At 47.4% G+C, this 12943-nt stretch overlaps 2 non-coding genes across 2 annotated transcripts; both read left to right on the forward strand.

Annotated features, from left to right (window-relative positions):
• Positions 1-3203: 3203 nt before the first annotated feature.
• Positions 3204-3275, forward strand: trnac-gca (transfer RNA cysteine (anticodon GCA)). Its single transcript has one exon. It is a non-coding gene; the product is annotated as a tRNA-Cys (tRNA).
• A 2487-nt stretch (positions 3276-5762) lies between these two features.
• Positions 5763-5834, forward strand: trnac-gca (transfer RNA cysteine (anticodon GCA)). The gene has a single exon. It is a non-coding gene; the product is annotated as a tRNA-Cys (tRNA).
• The last annotated feature ends 7109 nt before the right edge of the window (positions 5835-12943 follow it).

A 12943-nucleotide genomic window follows, 5' to 3' on the forward strand; every position in this document is an offset into this window, starting at 1 on the left:
TAGAGCATTTGACTGCAGATCAAGAGGTCCCTAGTTCAAATCTGGGTGCCCCCTGTCTGGCTTTCTTCACTCTCCCTTTAAGTGATTTATACTCTAGACCAGGAATATGCAGATTGAAATGACCAACAGCATGATGGATGTCAAACAATTCAGTATTGTATTCAGATCCTGAGATTGAGAACAGCAAGGTAGAGCAAAGAACCCGTTTCCATTTTCATGAAAACAGTTTGAGATGACTGTTCTTAGAGACGTGGTGCATTATAGTTAGGAAGTAGTCAGTAGTTGATGGGGTGAATTGTGGCACATAGTCTGCAACAATCCTCAAATAGCCTGTGGCTTTCAATTGATGGTCGACTGGAATTAACATGCCCACAGTGTAACAAGAAAACATTCCCCACGCTGTTACACCCACTCCACCGGCTTGGACTGTTGACACAAGGCAGGATGCGTCCATGGATTCATGCTGTTGGCGCCAATTCTGACACAAGCATCTGTGTGCCATTAGAAGAACCCGAAATTCATCGGTCATCAAAAACACCGCGTTCGTTCCCTTGTTTGGCTGAGCAGTGTTGATGAGCTTGTGCCCACTGCATCCGCGCCTTCTTGTAGGTAGGGCACTTTAATGCAGAACAAGAGATTGGGGTTAAAATCTGTTTTCCCCCTGTCTAGTCAGCAACAATCCTCAAATAGCCTGTGGCTTTCAAGTGATGGTCGACTGGAATTAACATGCCCACAGTGTAACAACAAAATATTCCCCACGCCGTTACACCCCCTCCACCGGCTTGGACTGTTGACACAAGGCAGGATACGTCCATGGATTCATGCTGTTGGCGCCAATTCTGACACAAGCATCTGTGTGCCATTAGAAGAACCCGAAATTCATCGGTCATCAAAAACACCGCGTTCGTTCCCCTGTTCGGCTGAGTAGTGTTGATGAGCCTGTGCCCACAGCATCCGCGGCTTCTTGTTCTTGGCTGACAGAAGTAGGAAGTATGTTTTCAGTGGTTGAGCATTTGACTGCAGATCAAGAGGTCCCTAGTTCAAATCTGGATGCCCCCTGTCTGGCTTTCTTCACTCTCCCTTTAAGTGGTTTATACTCTAGACCAGGAATATGCAGATTGAAATGACCAATAGCATGATGGATGTCAAACAATTCAGTATTGTATTCAGATCCTGAGATTGAGAACGGCAAGGGAGAGCAAAGAACCCGTTTCCATTTTCATGAAAACAGTTTGAGATGACTGTTCTTAGAGACGTGGTGCATTATAGTTAGGAAGTAGTCAGTAGTTGATGGGGTGAATTGTGGCACATAGTCTGCAACAATCCTCAAATAGCCTGTGGCTTTCAATTGATGGTCGACTGGAATTAACATGCCCACAGTGTAACAAGAAAACATTCCCCACGCCGTTACACCCACTCCACCGGCTTGGACTGTTGACACAAGGCAGGATGCGTCCATGGATTCATGCTGTTGGCGCCAATTCTGACACAAGCATCTGTGTGCCATTAGAAGAACCCGAAATTCATCGGTCATCAAAAACACCGCGTTCGTTCCCCTGTTCGGCTGAGCAGTGTTGATGAGCCTGTGCCCACTGCATCCGTGGCTTCTTGTAGGTAGGGCACTTTAATGCAGAACAAGAGATTGGGGTTAAAATCTGTTTTCCCCCTGTCTAGTCAGCAACAATCCTCAAATAGCCTGTGGCTTTCAAGTGATGGTCGACTGGAATTAACATGCCCACAGTGTAACAACAAAATATTCCCCACGCCGTTACACCCCCTCCACCGGCTTGGACTGTTGACACAAGGCAGGATACGTCCATGGATTCATGCTGTTGGCGCCAATTCTGACACAAGCATCTGTGTGCCATTAGAAGAACCCGAAATTCATCGGTCATCAAAAACACCGCGTTCGTTCCCCTGTTCGGCTGAGCAGTGTTGATGAGCCTGTGCCCACAGCATCCGCGGCTTCTTGTTCTTGGCTGACAGAAGTAGGAAGTATGTTTTCAGTGGTAGAGCATTTGACTGCAGATCAAGAGGTCCCTAGTTCAAATCTGGGTGCCCCCTGTCTGGCTTTCTTCACTCTCCCTTTAAGTGATTTATACTCTAGACCAGGAATATGCAGATTGAAATGACCAACAGCATGATGGATGTCAAACAATTCAGTATTGTATTCAGATCCTGAGATTGAGAACAGCAAGGTAGAGCAAAGAACCCGTTTCCATTTTCATGAAAACAGTTTGAGATGACTGTTCTTAGAGACGTGGTGCATTATAGTTAGGAAGTAGTCAGTAGTTGATGGGGTGAATTGTGGCACATAGTCTGCAACAATCCTCAAATAGCCTGTGGCTTTCAAGTGATGGTCGACTGGAATTAACATGCCCACAGTGTAACAAGAAAACATTCCCCACGCTGTTACACCCACTCCACCGGCTTGGACTGTTGACACAAGGCAGGATGCGTCCATGGATTCATGCTGTTGGCGCCAATTCTGACACAAGCATCTGTGTGCCATTAGAAGAACCCGAAATTCATCGGTCATCAAAAACACCGCGTTCGTTCCCCTGTTTGGCTGAGCAGTGTTGATGAGCTTGTGCCCACTGCATCCGCGACTTCTTGTAGGTAGGGCACTTTAATGCAGAACAAGAGATTGGGGTTAAAATCTGTTTTCCCCCTGTCTAGTCAGCAACAATCCTCAAATAGCCTGTGTCTTTCAAGTGATGGTCGACTGGAATTAACATGCCCACAGTGTAACAACAAAATAGTCCCCACGCCGTTACACCCCCTCCACCGGCTTGGACTGTTGACACAAGGCAGGATGCGTCCATGGATTCATGCTGTTGGCGCCAATTCTGACACAAGCATCTGTGTGCCATTAGAAGAACCCAAAATTCATCGGTCATCAAAAACACCGCGTTCGTTCCCCTGTTCGGCTGAGCAGTGTTGATGAGCTTGTGCCCACAGCATCCGCGGCTTCTTGTTCTTGGCCGACAGAAGTAGGAAGTATGTTTTTTGGGGGCATTGCTGTGCGGTAGGGCACTTTAATGCAGAACAAGGGATTGGGGTTAAAATCTGTTTTCCCCCTGTCTGGCTCTTGTCTGTATTGAGGTACCCTTAGCTGTGACATGATTATAACTGGCTATGATTGCGTTACAAAGGTCCATCCTATACAAAGCAGCAGTGATGCTGTGCAGTTTAGTTAATGTGGGGGTATAGCTCAGTGGTAGAGCATTTGACTGCAGATCAAGAGGTCCCTAGTTCAAATCTGGGTGCCCCCTGTCTGGCTTTCTTCACTCTCCCTTTAAGTGGTTTATACTCTAGACCAGGAATATGCAGATTGAAATGACCAATAGCATGATGGATGTCAAACAATTCAGTGTTGTATTCAGATCCTGAGATTGAGAACGGCAAGGGAGAGCAAAGAACCTGTTTCCATTTTCACGAAAACAGTTTGAGATGACTGTTCTTAGAGACGTGGTGCATTATAGTTAGGAAGTAGTCAGTAGTTGATGGGGTGAATTGTGGCACATAGTCTGCAACAATCCTCAAATAGCCTGTGGCTTTCAAGTGATGGTCGACTGGAATTAACATGCCCACAGTGTAACAAGAAAACATTCCCCACGCCGTTACACCCCCTCCACCGGCTTGGACTGTTGACACAAGGCAGGATGCGTCCATGGATTCATGCTGTTGGCGCCAATTCTGACACAAGCATCTGTGTGCCATTAGAAGAACCCGAAATTCATCGGTCACCGCGTTCGTTCCCCTGTTCGGCTGAGCAGTGTTGATGAGCCTGTGCCCACTGCATCCGCGGCTTCTTGTAGGTAGGGCACTTTAATGCAGAACAAGAGATTGGGGTTAAAATCTGTTTTCCCCCTGTCTAGTCAGCAACAATCCTCAAATAGCCTGTGGCTTTCAAGTGATGGTCGACTGGAATTAACATGCCCACAGTGTAACAACAAAATAGTCCCCACGCCGTTACACCCCCTCCACCGGCTTGGACTGTTGACACAAGGCAGGATGCGTCCATGGATTCATGCTGTTGGCGCCAATTCTGACACAAGCATCTGTGTGCCATTAGAAGAACCCGAAATTCATCGGTCATCAAAAACACCGCGTTCGTTCCCCTGTTCGGCTGAGCAGTGTTGATGAGCCTGTGCCCACTGCATCCGTGGCTTCTTGTAGGTAGGGCACTTTAATGCAGAACAAGAGATTGGGGTTAAAATCTGTTTTCCCCCTGTCTAGTCAGCAACAATCCTCAAATAGCCTGTGGCTTTCAAGTGATGGTCGACTGGAATTAACATGCCCACAGTGTAACAACAAAATATTCCCCACGCCGTTACACCCCCTCCACCGGCTTGGACTGTTGACACAAGGCAGGATACGTCCATGGATTCATGCTGTTGGCGCCAATTCTGACACAAGCATCTGTGTGCCATTAGAAGAACCCGAAATTCATCGGTCATCAAAAACACCGCGTTCGTTCCCCTGTTCGGCTGAGCAGTGTTGATGAGCCTGTGCCCACAGCATCCGCGGCTTCTTGTTCTTGGCTGACAGAAGTAGGAAGTATGTTTTCAGTGGTAGAGCATTTGACTGCAGATCAAGAGGTCCCTAGTTCAAATCTGGGTGCCCCCTGTCTGGCTTTCTTCACTCTCCCTTTAAGTGGTTTATACTCTAGACCAGGAATATGCAGATTGAAATGACCAATAGCATGATGGATGTCAAACAATTCAGTGTTGTATTCAGATCCTGAGATTGAGAACGGCAAGGGAGAGCAAAGAACCTGTTTCCATTTTCACGAAAACAGTTTGAGATGACTGTTCTTAGAGACGTGGTGCATTATAGTTTGGAAGTAGTCAGTAGTTGATGGGGTGAATTGTGGCACATAGTCTGCAACAATCCTCAAATAGCCTGTGGCTTTCAAGTGATGGTCGACTGGAATTAACATGCCCACAGTGTAACAAGAAAACATTCCCCACGCCGTTACACCCCCTCCACCGGCTTGGACTGTTGACACAAGGCAGGATGCGTCCATGGATTCATGCTGTTGGCGCCAATTCTGACACAAGCATCTGTGTGCCATTAGAAGAACCCGAAATTCATCGGTCACCGCGTTCGTTCCCCTGTTCGGCTGAGCAGTGTTGATGAGCCTGTGCCCACTGCATCCGCGGCTTCTTGTAGGTAGGGCACTTTAATGCAGAACAAGAGATTGGGGTTAAAATCTGTTTTCCCCCTGTCTAGTCAGCAACAATCCTCAAATAGCCTGTGGCTTTCAAGTGATGGTCGACTGGAATTAACATGCCCACAGTGTAACAACAAAATAGTCCCCACGCCGTTACACCCCCTCCACCGGCTTGGACTGTTGACACAAGGCAGGATGCGTCCATGGATTCATGCTGTTGGCGCCAATTCTGACACAAGCATCTGTGTGCCATTAGAAGAACCCAAAATTCATCGGTCATCAAAAACACCGCGTTCGTTCCCCTGTTCGGCTGAGCAGTGTTGATGAGCTTGTGCCCACAGCATCCGCGGCTTCTTGTTCTTGGCCGACAGAAGTAGGAAGTATGTTTTTTGGGGGCATTGCTGTGCGGTAGGGCACTTTAATGCAGAACAAGAGATTGGGGTTAAAATCTGTTTTCCCCCTGTCTGGCTCTTGTCTGTATTGAGGTACCCTTAGCTGTGACATGATTATAACTGGCTATGATTGCGTTACAAAGGTCCATCCTATACAAAGCAGCAGTGATGCTGTGCAGTTTAGTTAACGTGGGGGTATAGCTCAGTGGTAGAGCATTTGACTGCAGATCAAGAGGTCCCTAGTTCAAATCTGGGTGCCCCCTGTCTGGCTTTCTTCACTCTCCCTTTAAGTGGTTTATACTCTAGACCAGGAATATGCAGATTGAAATGACCAATAGCATGATGGATGTCAAACAATTCAGTATTATATTCAGATCCTGCGATTGAGAACGGCAAGGGAGAGCAAAGAACCCGTTTCCATTTTCATGAAAACAGTTTGAGATGACTGTTCTTAGAGACGTGGTGCATTATAGTTAGGAAGTAGTCAGTAGTTGATGGGGTGAATTGTGGCACATAGTGTGCAAGAATCCTCAAATAGCCTGTGGCTTTCAAGTGATGGTCGACTGGAATTAACATGCCCACAGTGTAACAACAAAACATTCCCCACGCCGTTACACCCACTCCACCGGCTTGGACTGTTGACACAAGGCAGGATGCGTCCATGGATTCATGCTGTTGGCGCCAATTCTGACACAAGCATCTGTGTGCCATTAGAAGAACCCGAAATTCATCGGTCATCAAAAACACCGCGTTCGTTCCCCAGTTCGGCTGAGCAGTGTTGATGAGCCTCTGCCCACAGCATCCGCGGCTTCTTGTTCTTGGCTGACAGAAGTAGGAAGTATGTTTTCAGTGGTAGAGCATTTGACTGCAGATCAAGAGGTGCCTAGTTCAAATCTGGGTGCCCCCTGTCTGGCTTTCTTCACTCTCCCTTTAAGTGGTTTATACTCTAGACCAGGAATATGCAGATTGAAATGACCAATAGCATGATGGATGTCAAACAATTCAGTATTGTATTCAGATCCTGAGATTGAGAACGGCAAGGGAGAGCAAAGAACCTGTTTCCATTTTCACGAAAACAGTTTGAGATGACTGTTCTTAGAGACGTGGTGCATTATAGTTAGGACGTAGTCAGTAGTTGATGGGGTGAATTGTGGCACATAGTCTGCAACAGTCCTCAAATAGCCTGTGGCTTTCAATTGATGGTCGACTGGAATTAACATGCCCACAGTGTAACAAGAAAACATTCCCCACGCCGTTACACCCACTCCACCGGCTTGGACTGTTGACACAAGGCAGGATGCGTCCATGGATTCATGCTGTTGGCGCCAATTCTGACACAAGCATCTGTGTGCCATTAGAAGAACCCGAAATTCATTGGTCATCAAAAACACCGCGTTCGTTCCCCTGTTTGGCTGAGCAGTGCTGATGAGCTTGTGCCCACTGCATCCGCGGCTTCTTGTAGGTAGGGCACTTTAATGCAGAACAAGAGATTGGGGTTAAAATCTGTTTTCCCCCTGTCTAGTCAGCAACAATCCTCAAATAGCCTGTGGCTTTCAAGTGATTGTCGACTGGAATTAACATGCCCACAGTGTAACAACAAAATATCCCCCACGCCGTTACACCCCCTCCACCGGCTTGGACTGTTGACACAAGGCAGGATACGTCCATGGATTCATGCTGTTGGCGCCAATTCTGACACAAGCATCTGTGTGCCATTAGAAGAACCCGAAATTCATCGGTCATCAAAAACACCGCGTTCGTTCCCCTGTTCGGCTGAGTAGTGTTGATGAGCCTGTGCCCACAGCATCCGCGGCTTCTTGTTCTTGGCTGACAGAAGTAGGAAGTATGTTTTCAGTGGTAGAGCATTTGACTGCAGATCAAGAGGTCCCTAGTTCAAATCTGGATGCCCCCTGTCTGGCTTTCTACACTCTCCCTTTAAGTGGTTTATACTCTAGACCAGGAATATGCAGAATGAAATGACCAATAGCATGATGGATGTCAAACAATTCAGTATTGTATTCAGATCCTGAGATTGAGAACGGCAAGGGAGAGCAAAGAACCTGTTTCCATTTTCATGAAAACAGTTTGAGATGACTGTTCTTAGAGACGTGGTGCATTATAGTTAGGACGTAGTCAGTAGTTGATGGGGTGAATTGTGGCACATAGTCTGCAACAGTCCTCAAATAGCCTGTGGCTTTCAATTGATGGTCGACTGGAATTAACATGCCCACAGTGTAACAAGAAAACATTCCCCACGCCGTTACACCCACTCCACCGGCTTGGACTGTTGACACAAGGCAGGATGCGTCCATGGATTCATGCTGTTGGCGCCAATTCTGACACAAGCATCTGTGTGCCATTAGAAGAACCCGAAATTCATCGGTCATCAAAAACACCGCGTTCGTTCCCCTGTTCGGCTGAGTAGTGTTGATGAGCCTGTGCCCACAGCATCCGCGGCTTCTTGTTCTTGGCTGACAGAAGTAGGAAGTATGTTTTCAGTGGTAGAGCATTTGACTGCAGATCAAGAGGTCCCTAGTTCAAATCTGGATGCCCCCTGTCTGGCTTTCTTCACTCTCCCTTTAAGTGGTTTATACTCTAGACCAGGAATATGCAGATTGAAATGACCAATAGCATGATGGATGTCAAACAATTCAGTATTGTATTCAGATCCTGAGATTGAGAACGGCAAGGGAGAGCAAAGAACCCGTTTCCATTTTCATGAAAACAGTTTGAGATGACTGTTCTTAGAGACGTGGTGCATTATAGTTTGGAAGTAGTAGTTGATGGGGTGAATTGTGGCACATAGTCTGCAACAATCCTCAAATAGCCTGTGGCTTTCAAGTGATGGTCGACTGGAATTAACATGCCCACAGTGTAACAAGAAAACATTCCCCACGCCGTTACACCCACTCCACCGGCTTGGACTGTTGACACAAGGCAGGATGCGTCCATGGATTCATGCTGTTGGCGCCAATTCTGAAACAAGCATCTGTGCGCCATTAGAAGAACCCGAAATTCATCGGTCATCAAAAACACCGCGTTCGTTCCCCTGTTCGGCTGAGCATTGTTGATGAGCCTGTGCCCACTGCATCCGCGGCTTCTTTTAGGTAGGGCACTTTAATGCAGAACAAGAGATTGGGGTTAAAATCTGTTTTCCCCCTGTCTAGTCAGCAACTATCCTCAAATAGCCTGTGGCTTTCAAGTGATGGTCGACTGGAATTAACATGCCCACAGTGTAACAACAAAACATTCCCCACACCGTTACACCCACTCCACCGGCTTGGACTGTTGACACAAGGCAGGATGCGTCCATGGATTCATGCTGTTGGCGCCAATTCTGACACAAGCATCTGTGTGCCATTAGAAGAACCCGAAATTCATCGGTCATCAAAAACACCGCGTTCGTTCCCCTGTTTGGCTGAGCAGTGTTGATGAGCTTGTGCCCACTGCATCCGCGGCTTCTTGTAGGTAGGGCACTTTAATGCAGAACAAGAGATTGGGGTTAAAATCTGTTTTCCCCCTGTCTAGTCAGCAACAATCCTCAAATAGCCTGTGGCTTTCAATTGATGGTCGACTGGAATTAACATGCCCACAGTGTAACAACAAAATATTCCCCACGCCGTTCCACCCCCTCCACCGGCTTGGACTGTTGACACAAGGCAGGATGCGTCCATGGATTCATGCTGTTGGCGCCAATTCTGACACAAGCATCTGTGTGCCATTAGAAGAACCCGAAATTCATCAGTCATCAAAAACACCGCGTTCGTTCCCCTGTTCGGCTGAACAGTGTTGATGAGCCTGTGCCCACAGCATCCGCGGCTTCTTGTTCTTGGCTGACAGAAGTAGGAAGTATGTTTTCAGTGGTAGAGCATTTGACTGCAGATCAAGAGGTCCCTAGTTCAAATCTGGGTGCCCCCTGTCTGGCTTTCTTCACTCTCCCTTTAAGTGATTTATACTCTAGACCAGGAATATGCAGATTGAAATGACCAACAGCATGATGGATGTCAAACAATTCAGTATTGTATTCAGATCCTGAGATTGAGAACGGCAAGGGAGAGCAAAGAACCCGTTTCCATTTTCACGAAAACAGTTTGAGATGACTGTTCTTAGAGACGTGGTGCATTATAGTTAGGAAGTAGTCAGTAGTTGATGGGGTGAATTGTGGCACATAGTCTGCAACAATCCTCAAATAGCCTGTGGCTTTCAAGTGATGGTCGACTGGAATTAACATGCCCACAGTGTAACAACAAAACATTCCCCACGCCGTTACACCCCCTCCACCGGCTTGGACTGTTGACACAAGGCAGGATGCGTCCATGGATTCATGCTGTTGGCGCCAATTCTGACACAAGCATCTGTGTGCCATTAGAAGAACCCGAAATTCATCGGTCATCAAAAACACCGCGTTCGTTCCCCTGTTCGGCTGAGCAGTGTTGATGAGCCTGTGCCCACTGCATCCGCGGCTTCTTGTAGGTAGGGCACTTTAATGCAGAACAAGAGATTGGGGTTAAAATCTGTTTTCCCCCTGTCTAGTCAGCAACAATCCTCAAATAGCCTGTGGCTTTCAAGTGATGGTCGACTGGAATTAACATGCCCACAGTGTAACAACAAAACATTCCCCACGCCGTTACACCCCCTCCACCGGCTTGGACTGTTGATACAAGGCAGGATGCGTCCATGGATTCATGCTGTTGGCGCCAATTCTGACACAAGCATCTGTGTGCCATTAGAAGAACCCGAAATTCATCGGTCATCAAAAACACCGCGTTCGTTCCCCTGTTCGGCTGAGCAGTGTTGATGAGCCTGTGCCCACTGCATCCGCGGCTTCTTGTAGGTAGGGCACTTTAATGCAGAACAAGAGATTGGGGTTAAAATCTGTTTTCCCCCTGTCTAGTCTGCAACAATCCTCAAATAGCCTGTGGCTTTCAAGTGATGGTCGACTGGAATTAACATGCCCACAGTGTAACAACAAAACATTCCCCACGCCGTTACACCCCCTCCACCGGCTTGGACTGTTGATACAAGGCAGGATGCGTCCATGGATTCATGCTGTTGGCGCCAATTCTGACACAAGCATCTGTGTGCCATTAGAAGAACCCGAAATTCATCGGTCATCAAAAACACCGCGTTCGTTCCCCTGTTCGGCTGAGCAGTGTTGATGAGCCTGTGCCCACTGCATCCGCGGCTTCTTGTAGGTAGGGCACTTTAATGCAGAACAAGAGATTGGGGTTAAAATCTGTTTTCCCCCTGTCTAGTCAGCAACAATCCTCAAATAGCCTGTGTCTTTCAAGTGATGGTCGACTGGAATTAACATGCCCACAGTGTAACAAGAAAACATTCCCCACGCCGTTACACCCCCTCCACCGGCTTGGACTGTTGACACAAGGCAGGATGCGTCCATGGATTCATGCTGTTGGCGCCAATTCTGACACAAGCATCTGTGTGCCATTAGAAGAACCCGAAATTCATCGGTCATCAAAAACACCGCGTTCGTTCCCCTGTTCGGCTAAGCAGTGTTGATGAGCTTGTGCCCACAGCATCCGCGGCTTCTTGTTCTTGGCTGACAGAAGTAGGAAGTATGTTTTCAGTGGTAGAGCATTTGACTGCAGATCAAAAGGTCCCTAGTTCAAATCTGGGTGCCCCCTGTCTGGCTTTCTTCACTCTCCCTTTAAGTGATTTATACTCTAGACCAGGAATATGCAGATTGAAATGACCAACAGCATGATGGATGTCAAACAATTCAGTATTGTATTCAGATCCTGAGATTGAGAACAGCAAGGTAGAGCAAAGAACCCGTTTCCATTTTCATGAAAACAGTTTGAGATGACTGTTCTTAGAGACGTGGTGCATTATAGTTAGGAAGTAGTCAATAGTTGATGGGGTGAATTGTGGCACATAGTCTGCAACAATCCTCAAATAGCCTGTGGCTTTCAAGTGATGGTCGACTGGAATTAACATGCCCACAGTGTAACAAGAAAACATTCCCCACGCCATTACACCCACTCCACCGGCTTGGACTGTTGACACAAGGCAGGATGCGTCCATGGATTCATGCTGTTGGCGCCAATTCTGACACAAGCATCTGTGTGCCATTAGAAGAACCCGAAATTCATCGGTCATCAAAAACACCGCGTTCGTTCCCCTGTTCGGCTGAGCAGTGTTGATGAGCCTGTGCCCACTGCATCCGCGGCTTCTTGTAGGTAGGGCACTTTAATGCAGAACAAGAGATTGGGGTTAAAATCTGTTTTCCGCCTGTCTAGTCAGCAACAATCCTCAAATAGCCTGTGGCTTTCAAGTGATGGTCGGCTGGAATTAACATGCCCACAGTGTAACAACAAAACATTCCCCACGCCGTTACACCCCCTCCACCGGCTTGGACTTTTGACACAAGGCAGGATGCGTCCATGGATTCATGCTGTTGGCGCCAATTCTGACACAAGCATCAGTGTGCCATCAGAAGAACCCGAAATTCATCGGTCATCAAAAACACCGCGTTCGTTCCCCTGTTCGGCTGAGCAGTGTTGATGAGCCTGTGCCCACTGCATCCGCGGCTTCTTGTTCTTGGCTGACAGAAGTAGGAAGTATGTTTTCAGTGGTAGAGTATTTGACTGCAGATCAAGAGGTCCCTAGTTCAAATCTGGGTGCCCCCTGTCTGGCTTTCTTCACTCTCCCTTTAAGTGATTTATACTCTAGACCAGGAATATGCAGATTGAAATGACCAATAGCATGATGGATGTCAAACAATTCAGTATTGTATTCAGATCCTGAGATTGAGAACGGCAAGGGAGAGCAAAGAACCTGTTTCCATTTTCACGAAAACAGTTTGAGATGACTGTTCTTAGAGACGTGGTGCATTATAGTTAGGAAGTAGTCAGTAGTTGATGGGGTGAATTGTGGCACATAGTCTGCAACAATCCTCAAATAGCCTGTGGCTTTCAAGTGATGGTCGACTGGAATTAACATGCCCACAGTGTAACAACAAAATATTCCCCACGCCGTTCCACCCCCTCCACCGGCTTGGACTGTTGACACAAGGCAGGATGCGTCCATGGATTCATGCTGTTGGCGCCAATTCTGACACAAGCATCTGTGTGCCATTATAAGAACCCGAAATTCATTGGTCATCAAAAACACCGCGTTCGTTCCCCTGTTCGGCTGAGCAGTGTTGATGAGCCTGTGCCCACAGCATCCGCGGCTTCTTGTTCTTGGCTGACAGATGTAGGAAGTATGTTTTCAGTGGTAGAGCATTTGACTGCATATCAAGAGGTCCCTAGTTCAAATCTGGGTGCCCCCTGTCTGGCTTTCTTCACTCTCCCTTTAAGTGATTTATACTCTAGACCAGGAATATGCAGATTGAAATGACCAACAGCAT

Source organism: Ictalurus punctatus, chromosome 2 (genome assembly GCF_001660625.3).
Source record: "Ictalurus punctatus breed USDA103 chromosome 2, Coco_2.0, whole genome shotgun sequence".
NCBI classification, from domain to species: domain Eukaryota; kingdom Metazoa; phylum Chordata; class Actinopteri; order Siluriformes; family Ictaluridae; genus Ictalurus; species Ictalurus punctatus.